At 42.7% G+C, this 20,347-nt stretch overlaps 36 non-coding genes across 36 annotated transcripts; all 36 read left to right on the forward strand.

Moving 5' to 3' along the window:
- The first annotated feature begins 11,094 nt into the window (after positions 1-11,094).
- On the forward strand, positions 11,095-11,176 carry TRNAS-AGA (transfer RNA serine (anticodon AGA)). Its single transcript has one exon. It is a non-coding gene; the product is annotated as a tRNA-Ser (tRNA).
- A 72-nt stretch (positions 11,177-11,248) lies between these two features.
- TRNAS-AGA (transfer RNA serine (anticodon AGA)) lies at positions 11,249-11,330 on the forward strand. The gene has a single exon. It is a non-coding gene; the product is annotated as a tRNA-Ser (tRNA).
- Positions 11,331-11,402: 72 nt separating this feature from the next.
- On the forward strand, positions 11,403-11,484 carry TRNAS-AGA (transfer RNA serine (anticodon AGA)). The gene has a single exon. It is a non-coding gene; the product is annotated as a tRNA-Ser (tRNA).
- Positions 11,485-11,556: 72 nt separating this feature from the next.
- TRNAS-AGA (transfer RNA serine (anticodon AGA)) lies at positions 11,557-11,638 on the forward strand. The gene has a single exon. It is a non-coding gene; the product is annotated as a tRNA-Ser (tRNA).
- A 452-nt stretch (positions 11,639-12,090) lies between these two features.
- TRNAS-AGA (transfer RNA serine (anticodon AGA)) lies at positions 12,091-12,172 on the forward strand. The gene has a single exon. It is a non-coding gene; the product is annotated as a tRNA-Ser (tRNA).
- A 72-nt stretch (positions 12,173-12,244) lies between these two features.
- On the forward strand, positions 12,245-12,326 carry TRNAS-AGA (transfer RNA serine (anticodon AGA)). The gene has a single exon. It is a non-coding gene; the product is annotated as a tRNA-Ser (tRNA).
- A 72-nt stretch (positions 12,327-12,398) lies between these two features.
- Positions 12,399-12,480, forward strand: TRNAS-AGA (transfer RNA serine (anticodon AGA)). The gene has a single exon. It is a non-coding gene; the product is annotated as a tRNA-Ser (tRNA).
- Positions 12,481-12,552: 72 nt separating this feature from the next.
- TRNAS-AGA (transfer RNA serine (anticodon AGA)) lies at positions 12,553-12,634 on the forward strand. Its single transcript has one exon. It is a non-coding gene; the product is annotated as a tRNA-Ser (tRNA).
- Positions 12,635-12,706: 72 nt separating this feature from the next.
- TRNAS-AGA (transfer RNA serine (anticodon AGA)) lies at positions 12,707-12,788 on the forward strand. The gene has a single exon. It is a non-coding gene; the product is annotated as a tRNA-Ser (tRNA).
- Positions 12,789-12,860: 72 nt separating this feature from the next.
- TRNAS-AGA (transfer RNA serine (anticodon AGA)) lies at positions 12,861-12,942 on the forward strand. Its single transcript has one exon. It is a non-coding gene; the product is annotated as a tRNA-Ser (tRNA).
- An 819-nt stretch (positions 12,943-13,761) lies between these two features.
- TRNAS-AGA (transfer RNA serine (anticodon AGA)) lies at positions 13,762-13,843 on the forward strand. The gene has a single exon. It is a non-coding gene; the product is annotated as a tRNA-Ser (tRNA).
- Positions 13,844-14,293: 450 nt separating this feature from the next.
- TRNAS-AGA (transfer RNA serine (anticodon AGA)) lies at positions 14,294-14,375 on the forward strand. The gene has a single exon. It is a non-coding gene; the product is annotated as a tRNA-Ser (tRNA).
- Positions 14,376-14,447: 72 nt separating this feature from the next.
- Positions 14,448-14,529, forward strand: TRNAS-AGA (transfer RNA serine (anticodon AGA)). The gene has a single exon. It is a non-coding gene; the product is annotated as a tRNA-Ser (tRNA).
- Positions 14,530-14,601: 72 nt separating this feature from the next.
- TRNAS-AGA (transfer RNA serine (anticodon AGA)) lies at positions 14,602-14,683 on the forward strand. Its single transcript has one exon. It is a non-coding gene; the product is annotated as a tRNA-Ser (tRNA).
- A 72-nt stretch (positions 14,684-14,755) lies between these two features.
- TRNAS-AGA (transfer RNA serine (anticodon AGA)) lies at positions 14,756-14,837 on the forward strand. The gene has a single exon. It is a non-coding gene; the product is annotated as a tRNA-Ser (tRNA).
- Positions 14,838-14,909: 72 nt separating this feature from the next.
- On the forward strand, positions 14,910-14,991 carry TRNAS-AGA (transfer RNA serine (anticodon AGA)). The gene has a single exon. It is a non-coding gene; the product is annotated as a tRNA-Ser (tRNA).
- Positions 14,992-15,063: 72 nt separating this feature from the next.
- TRNAS-AGA (transfer RNA serine (anticodon AGA)) lies at positions 15,064-15,145 on the forward strand. Its single transcript has one exon. It is a non-coding gene; the product is annotated as a tRNA-Ser (tRNA).
- A 448-nt stretch (positions 15,146-15,593) lies between these two features.
- On the forward strand, positions 15,594-15,675 carry TRNAS-AGA (transfer RNA serine (anticodon AGA)). The gene has a single exon. It is a non-coding gene; the product is annotated as a tRNA-Ser (tRNA).
- A 444-nt stretch (positions 15,676-16,119) lies between these two features.
- TRNAS-AGA (transfer RNA serine (anticodon AGA)) lies at positions 16,120-16,201 on the forward strand. Its single transcript has one exon. It is a non-coding gene; the product is annotated as a tRNA-Ser (tRNA).
- Positions 16,202-16,651: 450 nt separating this feature from the next.
- TRNAS-AGA (transfer RNA serine (anticodon AGA)) lies at positions 16,652-16,733 on the forward strand. Its single transcript has one exon. It is a non-coding gene; the product is annotated as a tRNA-Ser (tRNA).
- Positions 16,734-16,805: 72 nt separating this feature from the next.
- Positions 16,806-16,887, forward strand: TRNAS-AGA (transfer RNA serine (anticodon AGA)). Its single transcript has one exon. It is a non-coding gene; the product is annotated as a tRNA-Ser (tRNA).
- A 72-nt stretch (positions 16,888-16,959) lies between these two features.
- On the forward strand, positions 16,960-17,041 carry TRNAS-AGA (transfer RNA serine (anticodon AGA)). The gene has a single exon. It is a non-coding gene; the product is annotated as a tRNA-Ser (tRNA).
- Positions 17,042-17,113: 72 nt separating this feature from the next.
- Positions 17,114-17,195, forward strand: TRNAS-AGA (transfer RNA serine (anticodon AGA)). The gene has a single exon. It is a non-coding gene; the product is annotated as a tRNA-Ser (tRNA).
- A 72-nt stretch (positions 17,196-17,267) lies between these two features.
- Positions 17,268-17,349, forward strand: TRNAS-AGA (transfer RNA serine (anticodon AGA)). Its single transcript has one exon. It is a non-coding gene; the product is annotated as a tRNA-Ser (tRNA).
- Positions 17,350-17,421: 72 nt separating this feature from the next.
- TRNAS-AGA (transfer RNA serine (anticodon AGA)) lies at positions 17,422-17,503 on the forward strand. Its single transcript has one exon. It is a non-coding gene; the product is annotated as a tRNA-Ser (tRNA).
- Positions 17,504-17,948: 445 nt separating this feature from the next.
- TRNAS-AGA (transfer RNA serine (anticodon AGA)) lies at positions 17,949-18,030 on the forward strand. Its single transcript has one exon. It is a non-coding gene; the product is annotated as a tRNA-Ser (tRNA).
- A 446-nt stretch (positions 18,031-18,476) lies between these two features.
- On the forward strand, positions 18,477-18,558 carry TRNAS-AGA (transfer RNA serine (anticodon AGA)). The gene has a single exon. It is a non-coding gene; the product is annotated as a tRNA-Ser (tRNA).
- Positions 18,559-19,009: 451 nt separating this feature from the next.
- Positions 19,010-19,091, forward strand: TRNAS-AGA (transfer RNA serine (anticodon AGA)). Its single transcript has one exon. It is a non-coding gene; the product is annotated as a tRNA-Ser (tRNA).
- Positions 19,092-19,163: 72 nt separating this feature from the next.
- Positions 19,164-19,245, forward strand: TRNAS-AGA (transfer RNA serine (anticodon AGA)). The gene has a single exon. It is a non-coding gene; the product is annotated as a tRNA-Ser (tRNA).
- A 72-nt stretch (positions 19,246-19,317) lies between these two features.
- Positions 19,318-19,399, forward strand: TRNAS-AGA (transfer RNA serine (anticodon AGA)). Its single transcript has one exon. It is a non-coding gene; the product is annotated as a tRNA-Ser (tRNA).
- A 72-nt stretch (positions 19,400-19,471) lies between these two features.
- TRNAS-AGA (transfer RNA serine (anticodon AGA)) lies at positions 19,472-19,553 on the forward strand. Its single transcript has one exon. It is a non-coding gene; the product is annotated as a tRNA-Ser (tRNA).
- Positions 19,554-19,625: 72 nt separating this feature from the next.
- Positions 19,626-19,707, forward strand: TRNAS-AGA (transfer RNA serine (anticodon AGA)). The gene has a single exon. It is a non-coding gene; the product is annotated as a tRNA-Ser (tRNA).
- A 72-nt stretch (positions 19,708-19,779) lies between these two features.
- Positions 19,780-19,861, forward strand: TRNAS-AGA (transfer RNA serine (anticodon AGA)). The gene has a single exon. It is a non-coding gene; the product is annotated as a tRNA-Ser (tRNA).
- A 72-nt stretch (positions 19,862-19,933) lies between these two features.
- TRNAS-AGA (transfer RNA serine (anticodon AGA)) lies at positions 19,934-20,015 on the forward strand. Its single transcript has one exon. It is a non-coding gene; the product is annotated as a tRNA-Ser (tRNA).
- A 72-nt stretch (positions 20,016-20,087) lies between these two features.
- TRNAS-AGA (transfer RNA serine (anticodon AGA)) lies at positions 20,088-20,169 on the forward strand. The gene has a single exon. It is a non-coding gene; the product is annotated as a tRNA-Ser (tRNA).
- Positions 20,170-20,241: 72 nt separating this feature from the next.
- Positions 20,242-20,323, forward strand: TRNAS-AGA (transfer RNA serine (anticodon AGA)). The gene has a single exon. It is a non-coding gene; the product is annotated as a tRNA-Ser (tRNA).
- The last annotated feature ends 24 nt before the right edge of the window (positions 20,324-20,347 follow it).

The following is a 20,347-nucleotide window of genomic DNA, read 5'->3' on the forward strand; positions in this document are numbered from 1 at the left end:
TAGAAGCATCTCCCATCTAACCACAAGGCTCAACCAGACACACCCTCACCTTCAAGTACTGGTATCCATGCTGAAACCATACAAGCATCCCCCCCCCCCACATAGGAATTTGTGTCTTTTTTTTCTGTCATTACAAGGCTTAGTCGGACCATAAACAATGGGAGGAAAAGAATATATTTTTATTAGATGATATAGTAGTAGTAGGAATATTGCCAGTGTGGCATATGAAAAATTTGCAGTGGGAGAAATTCCAGTAAGTACTCTGAAATTGATACTTGGGATACTGCATAAATTAAATGCATAGTTGGCCCCTCTCCACAAGAGCCAAAAATTATCAACCAGAACATGGGCGTCCGGAAGGGAAAATGAAAGTCGACCAAAAATTATATAATTTCATTACAGCCACAATAATATGTGTTAATTATTGCATGAATATGATAAATTCAAATTTAAGCATTGTTTTTTTGAGGGAACAACACTATTATTGAGGAAAATGTGCCTTGTTTACCCCCCTGGAAAAGAAACACCTTCCTTGCCCCTTCCTGGAAAAAATCCTGCGGACGTCCATGATCCAGAAGCAGATTCAGAAACTACCCTTCATCCCCTCTTCAAATACCACCCTGAATATTATTATGAATTAATAAAAAATAACTATTATTAATATGTTCTCTTTGATAACTTTTTCTGTATTTCTACAGTTATTTTCACTATATATTTCTGCATTTTAATAACTTTTTAATTCTCATTTTACTCCACAGTCATTTGGTGTATTTAATTGTGTTTACTTCTCTCAAAAATATGCAACAGACAAGACAATCCATCTCTTAGATTCTCTTGGAAAGGATGAGCCAATCAACAACAGCATTTCAGCAACATGACAGGCTGCACAAGCTTGCATTTGATTGGTGAAATCCTCAACCTACACATGTCGCTTCAGTGTGACTCCATTACTTCAGCTCAGAAACAACTGGTGGGGGCAAAACATGAACCTCAGGTTAAAAAATACCCCTTACATGTAAATTTGAATATACGTGGAAACTGTCGAGAGCAAGTGCCACCCCTGCCCCCACCAAATTACAATAGCAATAGCACTGAATATTTTTTTTATTGAACTTCATGCCTAGCATATGGTTGTCGATCTCTCTCTTTATCATTTTTCAAAATTAAACTTGCATTTTAATATCTTAGGTAATTTTGTCATTTTTAAACAATCTAAAGATCATTTGTGGTTTATTTTTGAGAATTTTTAGATCTTTAACTTTCGATACATATTGATGAGATGTTTTCTTTTAATCGAGGGAGGAGCACCTGCCCCTGTTTGCCCCTCCATGTGGACATCCTTTACATTCAAGCCTATTTTTGATGTAGGTTCAAGTCGCAGCGCAGTATTTTTGTCCCTTCACCAACGTCATCTCGTTCATCCCAAAGGAGGAATAATACAGGAAAAAAATAGACGTGCGTGTAAAGATGATCGCACATAGTTTGTACTTTTGCCGTAGATGTCTCTGTCACTTACTGCCTCGTCGTGACCTCTCGTGCCGTATTTCGAAACTACGTACTTCGAGTCTATCAACTTGAATGATTAATTTGAGATACCTTCGTTTTCGTATTATACTTAAGCTTGTCAACATAATAATTATAACTAAAAATAAAAAATATATTTACAAACCTGTATGTATTGTTGAGCCAACTTTTTGTGCCCTGCATCTGGTGCCATGTCCTGGTAACCAATAACCAGTAAGTAATCTATTCAACTTGTTAATCAGATATTTTGAGTAACGATTTGTAGTAAGTGAAAATCACGGAGAGATTTCAGCAGTGTATAGACAAGGTAGCTTAATTGTGTATGGAGTTATAGAACGTTGCAAAAGTAATGATTTACTGGAATCGTTATGATGAAAGTTAGCCCTAAACTTGACAAATAAGAATAACAATGACGGTGCCCAACTGCCCATTGCCTGTAAGTAGAATAAAAACATGTTACCAACATTTCAAATTAGGGTTGAATTAAAAAAAAGAGTGAACTCTTGATATGAAAGGTATTTTAATTCTGCCTGAGATCATGTGAGAAGAAACCAATGCCAAACTAATATCAATCATTATCTAAAATTGAGAGTCCTTTGTAATAAATGGCTGTTATTTAGGTGCATAACTGCCATAAACACATTAAAATGTTAGTTTTTCGTTTGCAGTATTTGAGTATCATTTTGTTAGATGATGAAGCAAAGTTTCGTGTGGCGATAGATGAAACTTGGTCATGGTATTCTTCCGTGTCGGACACCGAAATGCCGAGGAAAAAGTAAGTTTCAATTTTAAGTAGATTTTGATAACCTTACTTTTGTGTTGTTGTTTTGCTCTCCTGTATACGCCATAACCATAACATGATAGGGTGGCTTAAGGGCCGGGCGACTTCCCGGGGCCACTTCCGCTTAAGTAGCTTCAAAACCTTATTTTTCAATATACAAGGGTGGCTATTTGTTCTTAGAAGAGTTGGATTTGCGTAGACAAAAGTTATTTAAAGTTACTGTTGCTGCAAAATCATGTAGCAATTTAAGCTAAGGTAAGGTAAAGTTCCCCGTGCATATAGCACCGTGCCATGAAGGCATGTTTAGGGGATGTGAGGGTAGGGCCCCACACATTCTCGATCTTGGTCATTTTGAAGGTGATGTGATCAGCACCACGCTCAGACCGCCTTTACCCTCCAGGGTTGACCCCAGATACCCATTGATTTGAGGCTGGGTGAACCGCTCTATGCGGGGACAAGGCCGGAAAAGATCCTCCTTTTAGATCATCCTGTTATTTTGGTATCATTATGTAGGTACTAAATAAATTCATACCTACAATAAAAGTGTTCTTCAGCAGTAACACTTAAACTATCTAATAAATAAGGCTATTACTTTCTCTTTAAAACCGTAAATATATAGGTCATGTATTTCAATTGAGGGTGATGGAAAGTTAAGTTAAGTGGGGGTGGCAGGCAGTGGCGTGCCCAAGGGCGGGTTGCTGGGAGTCATAACCAGTATTCCCAGAACGTCGAGGACAGGAATAGATGACAGAATAAGGGCTGACTACTAAAATAGTATGCGCAACCCCTCCTTTTGGAAATCTTGCCCACGTCACTGGTGGCAGTGAAGATATTAAGGTGGCACCAAAATTTTCGCCCGCGCCAAATTTTTATCTTGAGCCCCCGCCTCCCCCGACACTATTGTTCTCAGTTCTGACAAACGCTGAACACTGAAAATAATAGTATATCGTGCAGTTAAATTAAGACTTAGCTAATACACGGCAGTTTTTACAGCCATGCGTTATTTCGGTTTTATCACGTTTTGCAGTAGCCACTAACAGTGACGGCTCCAGGTAGGGGAGCTGGGCTTGAACCGTTACTGCCCTTCGCTTCCACATACACCCAAGCAAGAATAAACGGTGATCAACATTTTTATCGAACACATAGACGATTCATGCGAAATTTAGGAGTATAATAAATATAACTGCCTCCATCAAAGCTAATTTATTTCTCAATTAATTCTTTCTAATTAAGTAAGGGGATTTTTATCCACCATCACTGTCAATCCAGGTGATAATTTGAGGTGGGTTCGGTGTTTAAGAGAGATCTATGAAAGAGGTCTAAAATTACACTAGGGAACATGATTTTTGCCCCCGTGAAAGTAATGACTGTTTCTAATGTGTTTTGTAGTGTAGTAAGCGAAACTAATCCTGAAAATTCTCATACACGTAAAATATTTTCATATTGTCAATTTTTAATAAAATAAAATTTAAGGTATAAGGTATACGAGCATTGGAAAATAAGGCTGGATGTTTACCTGGAAAAGAAAGGGAAAGAATTACTTCATTCGAAAAGTTGTTATGTAAATTTATATATAAGAGACCGGTACACCACAGCGAGGATCTACCTGTTCCAAAACCCCCACGCACATAGGTTGTGGAAGCACCAGATGAAGATACGCAGACGAGCCGTCAACATCAATCGACGTAGAATACCATTGTGACGAACAAGATGATGGTGTGCACCTCATTATGCAGGATGAGCTAAGTGATCTTATACGCGATTTAAATTTGGGAAAAAAGAAGCAGAGATTCTTGGTTCAAGGTTTCAGCAGTGAAAACTCCTTGCGAAAGACACAAAAATTTCCATTTATCGAAACAGTCACGAACAGTTTTCCAAGTATTTCACAATGAAAGAAAATATGTGCTTCTGTGTAGATATTGTTTCCTTAATGAATGAGTTCGGTGTTCGACATTCAGTACCCAAATTGGAGACTGTTCATAGACTCCTCAAAATTAAGTATGAAAGCTGTATTGCTGCATAATGGCAATTTTTTACCATCAATTCCTTTATTCCATGCTCTAAATACGAAGGAAGCATACGAAACAATGTCTGCTTTGTTAGCAGCTGTAAATTATAATAAATATGAATGGGAAATCTGTGCTGATCTCAAGGTTATTGCCTTGCTCACAGGATTACAGGGAGGTTTTTTGAAACATTGCTGCTTTTTGTGCCTGTGGGAGAGTCGCGACACAAGTCGTCATTTTGTAGTTAAAGATTGGGGAATGAGGGATGAATACCAAATTGGAGAAAAATGTGAAATATGTGGCGCTTGTTGATCCAAAGAAGATTCTCCTCCCACCACTACATATTAAATTAGGATTGATGAAGAACTTCGCGAAAACCTTGAATTGGCAGTGGATTTCGTTACCTCCAAGACCTTTTCTTGAACTAGACAACAAGCAAAATATAAGGAAAATATTTTTGTGGGACCACAAATTAGAAAACTCCTGAAAAACATTTTTTTTTTAAATCATAGCTCCAAGACGTCGAGCTGGCAGGGTGGCGTTTCTTCAAAGCTGTGGTGAATGGATTCCTGGGAAACAAAAAAGAAGAGAACTATGAATTTCTAGTTTCAGAGCTACTGAGGTGTTACAAAGGAAGGGGTTGCCGAATGTCTTTAAAAATTCATCTTCTACATTCTCATCTTGAATATCTTGAATATTTTCCACGAATTTAGGTGATGCAAGTGATAAACAGGAGGAAAGGTTCCATCAGGACATTTCTGACATGGAACGTCGTTACCAAGGACGATGGGACCCAGCCATGTTAGGGGATTACTGTTGGAATACGAAACTAGAAAGTAGCACTGAATATAAGAGACGTTCATTGAAAGGTAGACATTTTTTTACCTATTCTCAAGTAAACGTATGCTTTGTATTGTTCAAATTTCCTTATCTGTTGCAAGCTAATTACTTTTGACTAGTGGTTGATTACTAATTTCCTTATAAAATGATACATTATATTATTTACATGTGCAATTCATGGCTCTGTACATGTGTTACGCATATTTCCATGTATACTGAAATCTACCTGTAAAAATAAAATCTTGCGCGTTAGAGCATTTTTTTGTTATTTTTTAATTCAGCACACTTGTTTCCATAAGAGGCCATTTATTTCGCTCTGGAGGCAAAAAAAAAAAAAAATTCATTTGTTCCCTAGTGTTATCAAAGCGATCGCGTTAGTAAACAAGTATAGGCCACGGAAGATTAGCATTTAAATAATTAGTGTCGATGGCAGTGAACAGTGGCACATCAAGGAATTGCACTTGGAAGGGCGATGTTCCCCTGAAGTCCATTCTAACAAATATTTACATATGCTTTATGTAAACAATATACAGCGCTAGTCCGTGGACTACAGGGATTACAGTGCACATTGTGAAAATAGGGATACTGGGTCCGAATCAGGATAAGGAAAGGATGCTCATTATTTTCTTCAATCATTATTATATCTTTGTATTGCCGTGATAAACCTAGCGATATAAAGAGGTGTCGTGTCGTTTGCGCCGAGTCATTTGCGCCGAGGCTTCTTATCGGTTCATTTCCGCCGTGACATATGTCAAGACCTTCCTCGGCTGGTTTTCCCACAATCCAGAGTGTCATCACCGCCGCGCGCACGTGTGTTTATGGGCACATGGTGCATAAAGTGGACTTAAAACACAAAATCAAACGTGTGTTTATGACGATGCACAGCTGTGTTTACACTGAGATGTTAAACCTATCCATAGAGTCAAATATGACTTTTCTTTACTTATTTCAAAAGACGTTACACAGGATTACTTGTATCCATTTTATTCCACAACAGAAAATACATAAATCAGTATCAGCCTATTAACTATTAATCATTTATCGTTAATCGTCAAAAAAACATTGTAAATACAGTATTGTTAAAATATTGAAAGCATTCTACAAGTACTACGTTAATGTACACTTTGGAAGTAACATAAATGTGCCAGTCTCTTACACTTAATTATTATACACTACATAAAATCGTCAAAAACATTATAAATACAGTGTAATTCTTTGCAAACATTATATAAGTAATAGCTACGTATATATAAACACAATATTTCGATACACTTGCACAACAACAATACAAACGTTATTTGAATTCTTGTAGGTATGTAAATGCTCGAAGGCATTCCACGCGTTGTTTCTATCATTTCCATATTCTCAGCCATCTTGTCGTCTCTCTCAAGACTCAGTTTTACATAAATACTAATTTCCCAATGTATATCCCTCATATATACTTTCATCTTACATTAATTTACCATTCACCTTCCTTTTCAATCGAAGATAAACACAGCTGGAGCTGGGCAACGTCATAAACATACATGCGCGCGGCGGTAATGACACTCCGGATTGTGGGAAAACCCACCAAGGAAGGTCTTGACATATGTCACGGCGGAAATGAACCGATAAGAAGCCTCGGCGCAAATGACCCGGTGCAAGCGACACGGACTCATAGAAAGATACGAATAAAAGTGGAAAAGCCAAGAAACAAGGACCTTTTCTGAGCCAGGAGAATGTCAAAAGCATTAGGGTTGTAATATCTTCATGTAAGCTTGATTTGAAATGTAGATTATTAACAGAAGACCTGAATGCAGAATTAGGAACAAATAACAATTATTATTTTTTAGATAATATAGCTAATTGACATTTGGTATTACAATATTTACAAAATATCCATGATAACCATCCATAATATTTACACCAATGAAATAAAGGTTAGCTTACATAGCAATACTGATATACAAATTAAATACAGATTAAATATAATGTATGGAAAAACAAACCATCGCCCTCCTAGTGGATCCTCTTCTGACTCTAAAGTTATTTATTATGTTATGGCGCTTCTTGCTTGCAAGATACATGTTTTGCTTTGTTCTGTCTACATACACTATATTTTTGAAACAGATGCGGCGATTAGGGAGGCGTGGGGGAGGCAGTTGCCCTCCACTTTATGCAACTTTTGCCACCACACTATAATGCTAAACCTTATCTACCAAGGAAAAGTAACCTATCCTTACCCCCCACCCCCCCCCCCAGTTTTGGAACCCAATGGCCGCCACTGTTGCGAAATGATTACCACTTTTCATTTTAGTACATACGTTTGTACATGTTTCTAAATATCAAAACTAATGTTCAAAAAAAAAAAAAACAATGTCTTTAGTTCTGCTGAAGCAGCAATTTTTCCAACATGGCGCATGGCTTTTTTTGCTCATGTAGCAGTTTACAGAAACCTTAATATCTCAAAAACCATTAGAGCTAGAGACCTGAAACAAAATTCATTTTATAGCTAATGAAGTATACACAAGCAAAAAAAAAAAAGCCATGCGTCATGTTGGAAAAATGAATGCCCCAGGAGAACTAAAGACAATATATTTTTAACATTGGTTTTGATATCTAGAAACATGTACAAACTTATGTACTACAAATGATTTTTTTTCTAAAATGGCCATGCAACTAATTATTTTTAAATTTGTTGATTTGACATGAAATGTCCCTAAAGGCTTTGTGCCCAGCAGTGGCTTCTTGGGGAATTATAGGGACAACGTTGAGGCTACGAGGATTTTCGTTACCAATAAAGAGATTATATTCATGGTGTAGTGTTCTTAGTGTTCAACTTTATATAATCCTTCTGCAATTATTCCAAATATATAATAAGGCACGAATGGTCGAAACTAAACTGAAAGGATATATTCTAAAAACAACCCTGCCGTTCAAATTTTCCCTAAACCTAGAAGAATTTACACTAGCTTGGAAACACTGCTCCACCCGCATAAAACTTTCAAGAAAAAAGGGTGCAGCTTCTTTCATGTGAAGTCCGCCTATTGTCCACTTTTTCCACCAATCCCTAAGCGGTTTTTAGTCGTTGCTCCTCCCACGACGGATAATGAAGAGCCTTCTAAACAGATACTCATCTCAATGGTATCTGGCTGATCATGCTTGAGATACATGAGGAGCTTTCTTCCAGGAAGGCAGAATAAGCAGAAAAAGAAAAGTTATTTTTCATTTCAAACAAGCCAAGGAAGACACCAAATAGTATTCTTTTCATGTGTGTCACAGGTGTCAGATAAAGTGTGTAGTCTTTTACGCTGTACACGGTATTGTGGGTTATTCAAAATGGCTGTTACACACTGGTGCACTTACCATTAATAAACTTTTAAGTGTAATTATTTGTAAAATCGGAAATTGGAATTATTTTACCAAAATACCAAGTATAGGCCTACACATTTTCTAAAGCTTGACAAGTGTATTGCAAACACAACGCTCTTTGTTAGAAAAATTAACTCAAGAAGACTTAGGTGGGCAGGTCATGTGGCATGAATGGGAGAGAAAAGAAGAGTTTTCAGGATTCTTTTTGGGAAACCTGATGGTAAGAGATCTGTAGGAAGGCCAAGACGATGACGGAGGTTGATTGATTGATTGATTTGGTGTTTCAAGTCCACTTTATGCACAGTAAGGCTAATCGGGACTGGGCCTACATTTTAAAGTGGAATCCGAACCACTATGTGCCTTCACCGAGTATCGAACCCGGGACCCCTTAATTACAGGGCAGCGACCATACCACTGCACCATCGGGGAGGCCCACACGAAAATGGAGGGATAATGTTGAGATGGACCTATAGGAAATCGGTAAGGATGGAAAAGATTGGATTGATCTTGCCCAAGATAGGGACAGATGAAAGGCTTGTGTTGCTGCAGCCGTAAACCTTCGGGCTTAAGAAGGCTAGAGAGTGAGTTAGTTAGTTACATAACGCTCTACAATAGTTTATTTCGGCTCATTTATTTTATAAAGACCTACTACTTTCGCATGGACGTCCGCAGGATTTTTTCCAGGGAGGGGCAAGGAAGGAATATTTTTCCAGGGGGGGGCAAACATGGCATATTTTTTCCAATAATAGTGTTGTTCCCTCAAAAAACATTGCTTACATTTGAACTTATCATACTCATGCAATAATTAAAACATATTATTGTGGCTGGAATGAAATTATATGTATGAAATATATAATTTTTGGTTGACTTTCATTTTCCAGGGGAGGGGACACGGCCTCCCCTTGCCCCCCCTTCCGGACGCCCATGTACTTTCGTAAACTGAAAATAAAAGCAGTGTGTTATCATAGAATATAAGCGGAGAAGTAAAAGAAGGGGGGGAAATAGTTAAGAATAATAATTAAATATATAATACAGTGTACAGTATGTTCTCAGGAGAAACATTTGTAATTTAAAATGATTCAACTGTGTTTGAAAAAATAATATTTTTGGCAACAATTTCATGAAAGTAACAACAATAACAGAGCCGCTCCGTAGCCAGGGTTTTATTTATCGAAAAGTCGGGGATGTCGGAATGTCAGTTAACAGGGATGCCCTCAGGGGAGATTCAAAATTTGGGGGGGGGGGGGCAACATTTTTTAGTCTAGTTTTCAATTCTGTATATCTCCACACAAAAATTGAAAGGGGTTTTGTTTAGTTTGATTGACTTATTGATTTTTAGTTATGGTGTGGTGATCATGACGATGGAGTTGAAATGAAACACCACCTCTTACGCCTTTAGAATCTGTCTGGAAAGGTGGGGGGGGGGGGTATATTGTAAACAATACCTAAAGTAAGCATACTTAAATATGTCTGTATTATATTGTTCCGGAAATGTTGTCTGACCAAGTAAAAAAGTAAAGAGGGGAGAGGGAAATGTTCTTCCTTTTGGGGGCGTGCGTCTTAGGTCTTGGTGCGGGAATAGGCACCCTTTCAGTAAGTAAGCATATGTAAAATATACGTCTATAGATGAATGGTGACATCTATCTTCACACGGTGGCCCCTCAAAGCAAGTATCTAGGACCATTTCACTTGAAAATCTTCAATGGGAACTATGGTCGAGTACAACCTTGTATATTTTCCTTCTCTCCTTACCTCCGCCAAGTTTAAATTTCTGTTGCATATTCTGACTGTTTGTTGTATTTTTATTTTAAATAAATAAATTTAGTTCTGAATGGCGTCCTAGGCATCAACCCCCTTAGACCCCTCAGTTACAGGATCGTGCTCGCTTCCACTGCGAAGCATTTCGAGTTTGCGCCGCTAGAGTTCGTTTGTCGTTACGGATTTAATAAATTATTTTAAATATCTTGAAAGGAAACAAGCATGTCTCGGTGGGGTGATCCCTCCAACCTCCTACGGCTGCGCATTGAAGATCTTGTCTTTCAAGACACTCGCAGGAAGTGTGCTGACCGCAGCTCCTCTGTCGAATGTCTTACTCGTATTTCTTTCTTTCTTTCCGCGAATTTGTGTGTCATGCAAGGGTGTGTGAATGTGTGTGCTTGGTGAATAACCTGGATCAAAAGGTTACACATCCTAACAGAGACCCATATAATACTCTGCTGTCATCATAATGAATACAACTCGCATTTTTAGGTAAATGTCTTTCCTTCTGCATCCAAATACGAACTCACAACACATGTGGAACAGCAGGGTTGTTAAACGTCCAGAAAACCATAAAATCTAATGGGATATTGGGTTCCGCTGCACCGGAATCCTTTCTTCTCGCACAATTTAAATTCGGTCCAAGTTCTGTATTGTTCCATTGAAAAAACATTCCTCGACTGTATTTAAATTCACTGGGAAAAAAGGTTCATGTACCTCAAATAAATTGATCCGGTAAGAGAGTTCCTGAACAGAATTGAAATACCAACCCTTTAGTTCATTAGGAAACCAACGCAGTGAACAGCACGAGCACCAAGGAAAGAGAAGCCATAAGCAGTCGTGGCCGAGTGGTTAAGGCGTGTGACTAGAAATCAGATTCCCTCTGGGAGCGTAGGTTCGAATCCTACCGACTGCGTTTCCTCTCTTTTTGTTCATTAGGAAACCAACGCAGTGAACAGCACGAGCGCCAAGGAAAGAGAAGCCATAAGCAGTCGTGGCCGAGTGGTTAAGGCGTCTGACTAGAAATCAGATTCCCTCTGGGAGCGTAGGTTCGAATCCTACCGACTGCGTTTCCTCTCTTTTTGTTCATTAGGAAACCAACGCAGTGAACAGCACGAGCGCCAAGGAAAGAGAAGCCATAAGCAGTCGTGGCCGAGTGGTTAAGGCGTCTGACTAGAAATCAGATTCCCTCTGGGAGCGTAGGTTCGAATCCTACCGACTGCGTTTCCTCTCTTTTTGTTCATTAGGAAACCAACGCAGTGAACAGCACGAGCGCCAAGGAAAGAGAAGCCATAAGCAGTCGTGGCAGAGTGGTTAAGGCGTCTGACTAGAAATCAGATTCCCTCTGGGAGTGTAGGTTCGAATCCTACCGACTGCGTTTCCTCTCTTTATGTTCATTAGGAAACCAACGCAGTGAACAGAACGAGCGCCAAGGAAAGAGAAACCATAAGCAGTCGTGGCCGAGTGGTGTCGACCTCCGTGGCGAAGTGGTTAGCAGAGCGCGCTACAACGCCAGGGGTTCTGGGTTCGAGTCCCGGTTAAGGCATGGATATTTGTGTTCGTCCAGTTGATAAGAAACAAAGAAAAATGTAAGAATTGAAAAGTGTAAAAGAGAGAAAAAGAGTAAATGGTGGGGGATACCTCCGTGTAGGGGGTATTTCCTTTCTACAAAAAAAAAAAAAAAAAAAAAGTGGTTAAGGCGTCTGACTAGAAATCAGATTCCCTCTGGGAGCGTAGGTTCGAATCCTACCGACTGCGTTTCCTCTCTTTTTGTTCTTTAGCAAACCAACGCAGTGAACAGCACGAGCGCCAAGGAAAGAGAAGCCATAAGCAGTCGTGGCCGAGTGGTTAAGGCGTCTGACTAGAAATCAGATTCCCTCTGGGAGCGTAGGTTCGAATCCTACCGACTGCGTTTCCTCTCTTTATGTTCATTAGGAAACCAACGCAGTGAACAGCACGAGCGCCAAGGAAAGAGAAGCCATAAGCAGTCGTGGCCGAGTGGTTAAGGCGTCTGACTAGAAATCAGATTCCCTCTGGGAGCGTAGGTTCGAATCCTACCAACTGCGTTTCCTCTCTTTTTGTTCATTAGGAAACCAACGCAGTGAACAGCACGAGCGCCAAGGAAAGACAAGCCATAAGCAGTCGTGGCCGAGTGGTTAAGGCGTCTGACTAGAAATCAGATTCCCTCTGGGAGCGTAGGTTCGAATCCTACCGACTGCGTTTCCTCTCTTTTTGTTCATTAGGAAACCAACGCAGTGAACAGCACGAGCGCCAAGGAAAGACAAGCCATAAGCAGTCGTGGCAGAGTGGTTAAGGCGTCTGACTAGAAATCAGATTCCCTCTGGGAGCGTAGGTTCGAATCCTACCGACTGCGTTTCCTCTCTTTTTGTTCATTAGGAAACCAACGCAGTGAACAGCACGAGCGCCAAGGAAAGACAAGCCATAAGCAGTCGTGGCAGAGTGGTTAAGGCGTCTGACTAGAAATCAGATTCCCTCTGGGAGCGTAGGTTCGAATCCTACCAACTGCGTTTCCTCTCTTTTTGTTCATTAGGAAACCAACGCAGTGAACAGCACGAGCGCCAAGGAAAGAGAAGCCATAAGCAGTCGTGGCAGAGTGGTTAAGGCGTCTGACTAGAAATCAGATTCCCTCTGGGAGTGTAGGTTCGAATCCTACCGACTGCGTTTCCTCTCTTTATGTTCATTAATAAACCAACGCAGTGAACAGAACGAGCGCCAAGGAAAGAGAAGCCATAAGCAGTCGTGGCCGAGTGGTGTCGACCTCCGTGGCGAAGTGGTTAGCAGAGCGCGCTACAAAGCCAGGGGTTCTGGGTTCGAGTCCCGGGTAAGGCATGGGTATTTGTGTTCGTCCAGTTGATAAGAAACAAAGAAAAATGTAAGAATTGAAAAGTGTAAAAGTGAGAAAAAGAGTAAATGGTGGGGGATACCTCCGTGTAGGGGGTATTTACTTTCTACAAAAAAAAAAAAAAAGTGGTTAAGGCGTCTGACTAGAAATCAGATTCCCTCTGGGAGCGTAGGTTCGAATCCTACCCACTGCGTTTCCTCTCTTTATGTTCATTAGGAAACCAACGCAGTGAACAGAACGAGCGCCAAGGAAAGAGAAGCCATAAGCAGTCGTGGCCGAGTGGTGTCGACCTCCGTGGCGAAGTGGTTAGCAGAGCGCGCTACAACGCCAGGGGTTCTGGGTTCGAGTCCCGGGTAAGGCATGGGTATTTGTGTTCGTCCAGTTGATAAGAAACAAAGAAAAATGTAAGAATTGAAAAGTGTAAAAGTGAGAAAAAGAGTAAATGATGGGGGATACCTCCGTGTAGGGGGTATTTCCTTTCTACAAAAAAAAAAATAAGTGGTTAAGGCGTCTGACTAGAAATCAGATTCCCTCTGGGAGCGTAGGTTCGAATCCTACCGACTGCGTTTCCTCTCTTTATGTTCATTAGGAAACCAACGCAGTGAACAGCACGAGCGCCAAGGAAAGAGAAGCCATAAGCAGTCGTGGCATAGTGGTTAAGGCGTGTGACTAGAAATCAGATTCCCTCTGGGAGCATAGGTTCGAATCCTACCGACTGCGTTTCCTCTCTTTATGTTCATTAGGAAACCAACGCAGTGAACAGAACGAGCGCCAAGGAAAGAGAAACCATAAGCAGTCGTGGCCGAGTGGTGTCGACCTCCGTGGCGAAGTGGTTAGCAGAGCGCGCTACAACGCCAGGGGTTCTGGGTTCGAGTCCCGGTTAAGGCATGGATATTTGTGTTCGTCCAGTTGATAAGAAACAAAGAAAAATGTAAGAATTGAAAAGTGTAAAAGAGAGAAAAAGAGTAAATGGTGGGGGATACCTCCGTGTAGGGGGTATTTCCTTTCTACAAAAAAAAAAAAAAAAAAAGTGGTTAAGGCGTCTGACTAGAAATCAGATTCCCTCTGGGAGCGTAGGTTCGAATCCTACCGACTGCGTTTCCTCTCTTTTTGTTCTTTAGCAAACCAACGCAGTGAACAGCACGAGCGCCAAGGAAAGAGAAGCCATAAGCAGTCGTGGCCGAGTGGTTAAGGCGTCTGACTAGAAATCAGATTCCCTCTGGGAGCGTAGGTTCGAATCCTACCGACTGCGTTTCCTCTCTTTATGTTCATTAGGAAACCAACGCAGTGAACAGCACGAGCGCCAAGGAAAGAGAAGCCATAAGCAGTCGTGGCCGAGTGGTTAAGGCGTCTGACTAGAAATCAGATTCCCTCTGGGAGCGTAGGTTCGAATCCTACCAACTGCGTTTCCTCTCTTTTTGTTCATTAGGAAACCAACGCAGTGAACAGCACGAGCGCCAAGGAAAGACAAGCCATAAGCAGTCGTGGCCGAGTGGTTAAGGCGTCTGACTAGAAATCAGATTCCCTCTGGGAGCGTAGGTTCGAATCCTACCGACTGCGTTTCCTCTCTTTTTGTTCATTAGGAAACCAACGCAGTGAACAGCACGAGCGCCAAGGAAAGACAAGCCATAAGCAGTCGTGGCAGAGTGGTTAAGGCGTCTGACTAGAAATCAGATTCCCTCTGGGAGCGTAGGTTCGAATCCTACCGACTGCGTTTCCTCTCTTTTTGTTCATTAGGAAACCAACGCAGTGAACAGCACGAGCGCCAAGGAAAGACAAGCCATAAGCAGTCGTGGCAGAGTGGTTAAGGCGTCTGACTAGAAATCAGATTCCCTCTGGGAGCGTAGGTTCGAATCCTACCAACTGCGTTTCCTCTCTTTTTGTTCATTAGGAAACCAACGCAGTGAACAGCACGAGCGCCAAGGAAAGAGAAGCCATAAGCAGTCGTGGCAGAGTGGTTAAGGCGTCTGACTAGAAATCAGATTCCCTCTGGGAGTGTAGGTTCGAATCCTACCGACTGCGTTTCCTCTCTTTATGTTCATTAGGAAACCAACGCAGTGAACAGAACGAGCGCCAAGGAAAGAGAAGCCATAAGCAGTCGTGGCCGAGTGGTGTCGACCTCCGTGGCGAAGTGGTTAGCAGAGCGCGCTACAAAGCCAGGGGTTCTGGGTTCGAGTCCCGGGTAAGGCATGGGTATTTGTGTTCGTCCAGTTGATAAGAAACAAAGAAAAATGTAAGAATTGAAAAGTGTAAAAGTGAGAAAAAGAGTAAATGGTGGGGGATACCTCCGTGTAGGGGGTATTTCCTTTCTACAAAAAAAAAAAAAAAACGTGGTTAAGGCGTCTGACTAGAAATCAGATTCCCTCTGGGAGCGTAGGTTCGAATCCTACCAACTGCGTTTCCTCTCTTTTTGTTCATTAGGAAACCAACGCAGTGAACAGCACGAGCGCCAAGGAAAGAGAAGCCATAAGCAGTCGTGGCCGAGTGGTTAAGGCGTCTGACTAGAAATCAGATTCCCTCTGGGAGCGTAGGTTCGAATCCTACCGACTGCGTTTCCTCTCTTTATGTTCATTAGGAAACCAACGCAGTGAACAGAACGAGCGCCAAGGAAAGAGAAGCCATAAGCAGTCGTGGCCGAGTGGTGTCGACCTCCGTGGCGAAGTGGTTAGCAGAGCGCGCTACAACGCCAGGGGTTCTGGGTTCGAGTCCCGGGTAAGGCATGGGTATTTGTGTTCGTCCAGTTGATAAGAAACAAAGAAAAATGTAAGAATTGAAAAGTGTAAAAGTGAGAAAAAGAGTAAATGATGGGGGATACCTCCGTGTAGGGGGTATTTCCTTTCTACAAAAAAAAAATAAGTGGTTAAGGCGTCTGACTAGAAATCAGATTCCCTCTGGGAGCGTAGGTTCGAATCCTACCGACTGCGTTTCCTCTCTTTATGTTCATTAGGAAACCAACGCAGTGAACAGCACGAGCGCCAAGGAAAGAGAAGCCATAAGCAGTCGTGGCCGAGTGGTTAAGGCGTCTGACTAGAAATCAGATTCCCTCTGGGAGCATAGGTTCGAATCCTACCGACTGCGTTTCCTCTCTTTATGTTCATTAGGAAACCAACGCAGTGAACAGAACGAGCGCCAAGGAAAGAGAAAGCATAAGCAGTCGTGGCCGAGTGGTGTCGACCTCCGTGGCGAAGTGGTTAGCAGAGCGCGCTACAACGCCAGGGGTTCTGGGTTCGAGTCCCGGGTAAGGCATGGGTATTTGTGTTCGTCCAGTTGATAAGAAACAAAGAAAAATGTAAGAATTGAAAAGTGTAAAAGAGAGAAAAAGAGTAAATGGTGGGGGATACCTCCGTGTAGGGGGTATTTCCTTTCTACAAAAAAAAAAAAAAAAAAAGTGGTTAAGGCGTCTGACTAGAAATCAGATTCCCTCTGGGAGCGTAGGTTCGAATCCTACCGACTGCGTTTCCTCTCTTTTTGTTCTTTAGCAAACCAACGCAGTGAACAGCACGAGCGCCAAGGAAAGAGAAGCCATAAGCAGTCGTGGCCGAGTGGTTAAGGCGTCTGACTAGAAATCAGATTCCCTCTGGGAGCGTAGGTTCGAATCCTACCGACTGCGTTTCCTCTCTTTATGTTCATTAGGAAACCAACGCAGTGAACAGCACGAGCGCCAAGGAAAGAGAAGCCATAAGCAGTCGTGGCCGAGTGGTTAAGGCGTCTGACTAGAAATCAGATTCCCTCTGGGAGCGTAGGTTCGAATCCTACCGATTGCGTTTCCTCTCTTTTTGTTCATTAGGAAACCAACGCAGTGAACAGCACGAGCGCCAAGGAAAGAGAAGCCATAAGCAGTCGTGGCCGAGTGGTTAAGGCGTCTGACTAGAAATCAGATTCCCTCTGGGAGCGTAGGTTCGAATCCTACCGACTGCGTTTCCTCTCTTTTTGTTCATTAGGAAACCAACGCAGTGAACAGCACGAGCGCCAAGGAAAGACAAGCCATAAGCAGTCGTGGCAGAGTGGTTAAGACGTCTGACTAGAAATCAGATTCCCTCTGGGAGCGTAGGTTCGAATCCTACCGACTGCGTTTCCTCTCTTTTTGTTCATTAGGAAACCAACGCAGTGAACAGCACGAGCGCCAAGGAAAGACAAGCCATAAGCAGTCGTGGCAGAGTGGTTAAGGCGTCTGACTAGAAATCAGATTCCCTCTGGGAGCGTAGGTTCGAATCCTACCGACTGCGTTTCCTCTCTTTTTGTTCATTAGGAAACCAACGCAGTGAACAGCACGAGCGCCAAGGAAAGAGAAGCCATAAGCAGTCGTGGCAGAGTGGTTAAGGCGTCTGACTAGAAATCAGATTCCCTCTGGGAGTGTAGGTTCGAATCCTACCGACTGCGTTTCCTCTCTTTATGTTCATTAGGAAACCAACGCAGTGAACAGAACGAGCGCCAAGGAAAGAGAAGCCATAAGCAGTCGTGGCCGAGTGGTGTCGACCTCCGTGGCGAAGTGGTTAGCAGAGCGCGCTACAACGCCAGGGGTTCTGGGTTCGAGTCCCGGGTAAGGCATGGGTATTTGTGTTCGTCCAGCTGATAAGAAACAAAGAAAAATGTAAGAATTGAAAAGTGTAAAAGTGAGAAAAAGAGTAAATGGTGGGGGATACCTCCGTGTAGGGGGTATTTCCTTTCTACAAAAAAAAAAAAAATTGGTTAAGGCGTCTGACTAGAAATCAGATTCCCTCTGTGAGCGTAGGTTCGAATCCTACCAACTGCGTTTCATCTCTTTTTGTTCATTAGGAAACCAACGCAGTGAACAGCACGAGCGCCAAGGAAAGAGAAGCCATAAGCAGTCGTGGCCGAGTGGTTAAGGCGTCTGACTAGAAATCAGATTCCCTCTGGGAGCGTAGGTTCGAATCCTACCCACTGCGTTTCCTCTCTTCATGTTCATTAGGAAACCAACGCAGTGAACAGAACGAGCGCCAAGGAAAGAGAAGCCATAAGCAGTCGTGGCCGAGTGGTGTCGACCTCCGTGGCGAAGTGGTTAGCAGAGCGCGCTACAACGCCAGGGGTTCTGGGTTCGAGTCCCGGGTAAGGCATGGGTATTTGTGTTCGTCCAGTTGATAAGAAACAAAGAAAAATGTAAGAATTGAAAAGTGTAAAAGTGAGAAAAAGAGTAAATGATGGGGGATACCTCCGTGTAGGGGGTATTTCCTTTCTACAAAAAAAAAAAATAAGTGGTTAAGGCGTCTGACTAGAAATCAGATTCCCTCTGGGAGCGTAGGTTCGAATCCTACCGACTGCGTTTCCTCTCTTTATGTTCATTAGGAAACCAACGCAGTGAACAGCACGAGCGCCAAGGAAAGAGAAGCCATAAGCAGTCGTGGCAGAGTGGTTAAGGCGTCTGACTAGAAATCAGATTCCCTCTGGGAGCATAGGTTCGAATCCTACCGACTGCGTTTCCTCTCTTTATGTTCATTAGGAAACCAACGCAGTGAACAGAACGAGCGCCAAGGAAAGAGAAACCATAAGCAGTCGTGGCCGAGTGGTGTCGACCTCCGTGGCGAAGTGGTTAGCAGAGCGCGCTACAACGCCAGGGGTTCTGGGTTCGAGTCCCGGGTAAGGCATGGGTATTTGTGTTCGTCCAGTTGATAAGAAACAAAGAAAAATGTAAGAATTGAAAAGTGTAAAAGAGAGAAAAAGAGTAAATGGTGGGGGATACCTCCGTGTAGGGGGTATTTCCTTTCTACAAAAAAAAAAAAAAAAAAAAGTGGTTAAGGCGTCTGAATAGAAATCAGATTCCCTCTGGGAGCGTAGGTTCGAATCCTACCGACTGCGTTTCCTCTCTTTTTGTTCTTTAGCAAACCAACGCAGTGAACAGCACGAGCGCCAAGGAAAGAGAAGCCATAAGCAGTCGTGGCCGAGTGGTTAAGGCGTCTGACTAGAAATCAGATTCCCTCTGGGAGCGTAGGTTCGAATCCTACCGACTGCGTTTCCTCTCTTTATGTTCATTAGGAAACCAACGCAGTGAACAGCACGAGCGCCAAGGAAAGAGAAGCCATAAGCAGTCGTGGCCGAGTGGTTAAGGCGTCTGACTAGAAATCAGATTCCCTCTGGGAGCGTAGGTTCGAATCCTACCGATTGCGTTTCCTCTCTTTTTGTTCATTAGGAAACCAACGCAGTGAACAGCACGAGCGCCAAGGAAAGAGAAGCCATAAGCAGTCGTGGCCGAGTGGTTAAGGCGTCTGACTAGAAATCAGATTCCCTCTGGGAGCGTAGGTTCGAATCCTACCGACTGCGTTTCCTCTCTTTTTCTTCTTTAGCAAACCAACGCAGTGAACAGCACGAGCGCCAAGGAAAGAGAAGCCATAAGCAGTCGTGGCCGAGTGGTTAAGGCGTCTGACTAGAAATCAGATTCCCTCTGGGAGCGTAGGTTCGAATCCTACCGACTGCGTTTCCTCTCTTTTTGTTCATTAGGAAACCAACGCAGTGAACAGCACGAGCGCCAAGGAAAGAGAAGCCATAAGCAGTCGTGGCCGAGTGGTTAAAACGTCTGACTAGAAATCAAATTCCCTCTGGGAGCGTAGGTTCGAATCCTACCGACTGCGTTTGCTCTCTTTTTGTTCATTAGGAAACCAACGCAGTGAACAGCACGAGCGCCAAGGAAAGAGAAGCCATAAGCAGTCGTGGCCGAGTGGTTAAGGCGTCTGACTAGAAATCAGATTCCCTCTGGGAGCGTAGGTTCGAATCCTACCGACTGCGTTTCCTCTCTTTTTGTTCTTTAGCAAACCAACGCAGTGAACAGCACGAGCGCCAAGGAAAGAGAAGCTATAAGCAGTCGTGGCCGAGTGGTTAAGGCGTCTGACTAGAAATCAGATTCCCTCTGGGAGCGTAGGTTCGAATCCTACCGACTGCGTTTCCTCTCTTTTTGTTCATTAGGAAACCAACGCAGTGAACAGCACGAGCGCCAAGGAAAAAGAAGCCATAAGCAGTCGTGGCCGAGTGGTTAAGGCGTCTGACTAGAAATCAGATTCCCTCTGGGAGCGTAGGTTCGAATCCTACCAACTGCGTTTCCTCTCTTTTTGTTCATTAGGAAACCAACGCAGTGAACAGCACGAGCGCCAAGGAAAGAGAAGCCATAAGCAGTCGTGGCCGAGTGGTTAAGGCGTCTGACTAGAAATCAGATTCCCTCTGGGAGCGTAGGTTCGAATCCTACCGACTGCGTTTCCTCTCTTTTCGTTCATTAGG

This window comes from Lepisma saccharinum, chromosome 16, assembly GCF_977018435.1.
Source record: "Lepisma saccharinum chromosome 16, izLepSacc3.1, whole genome shotgun sequence".
NCBI lineage: Eukaryota > Metazoa > Arthropoda > Insecta > Zygentoma > Lepismatidae > Lepisma > Lepisma saccharinum.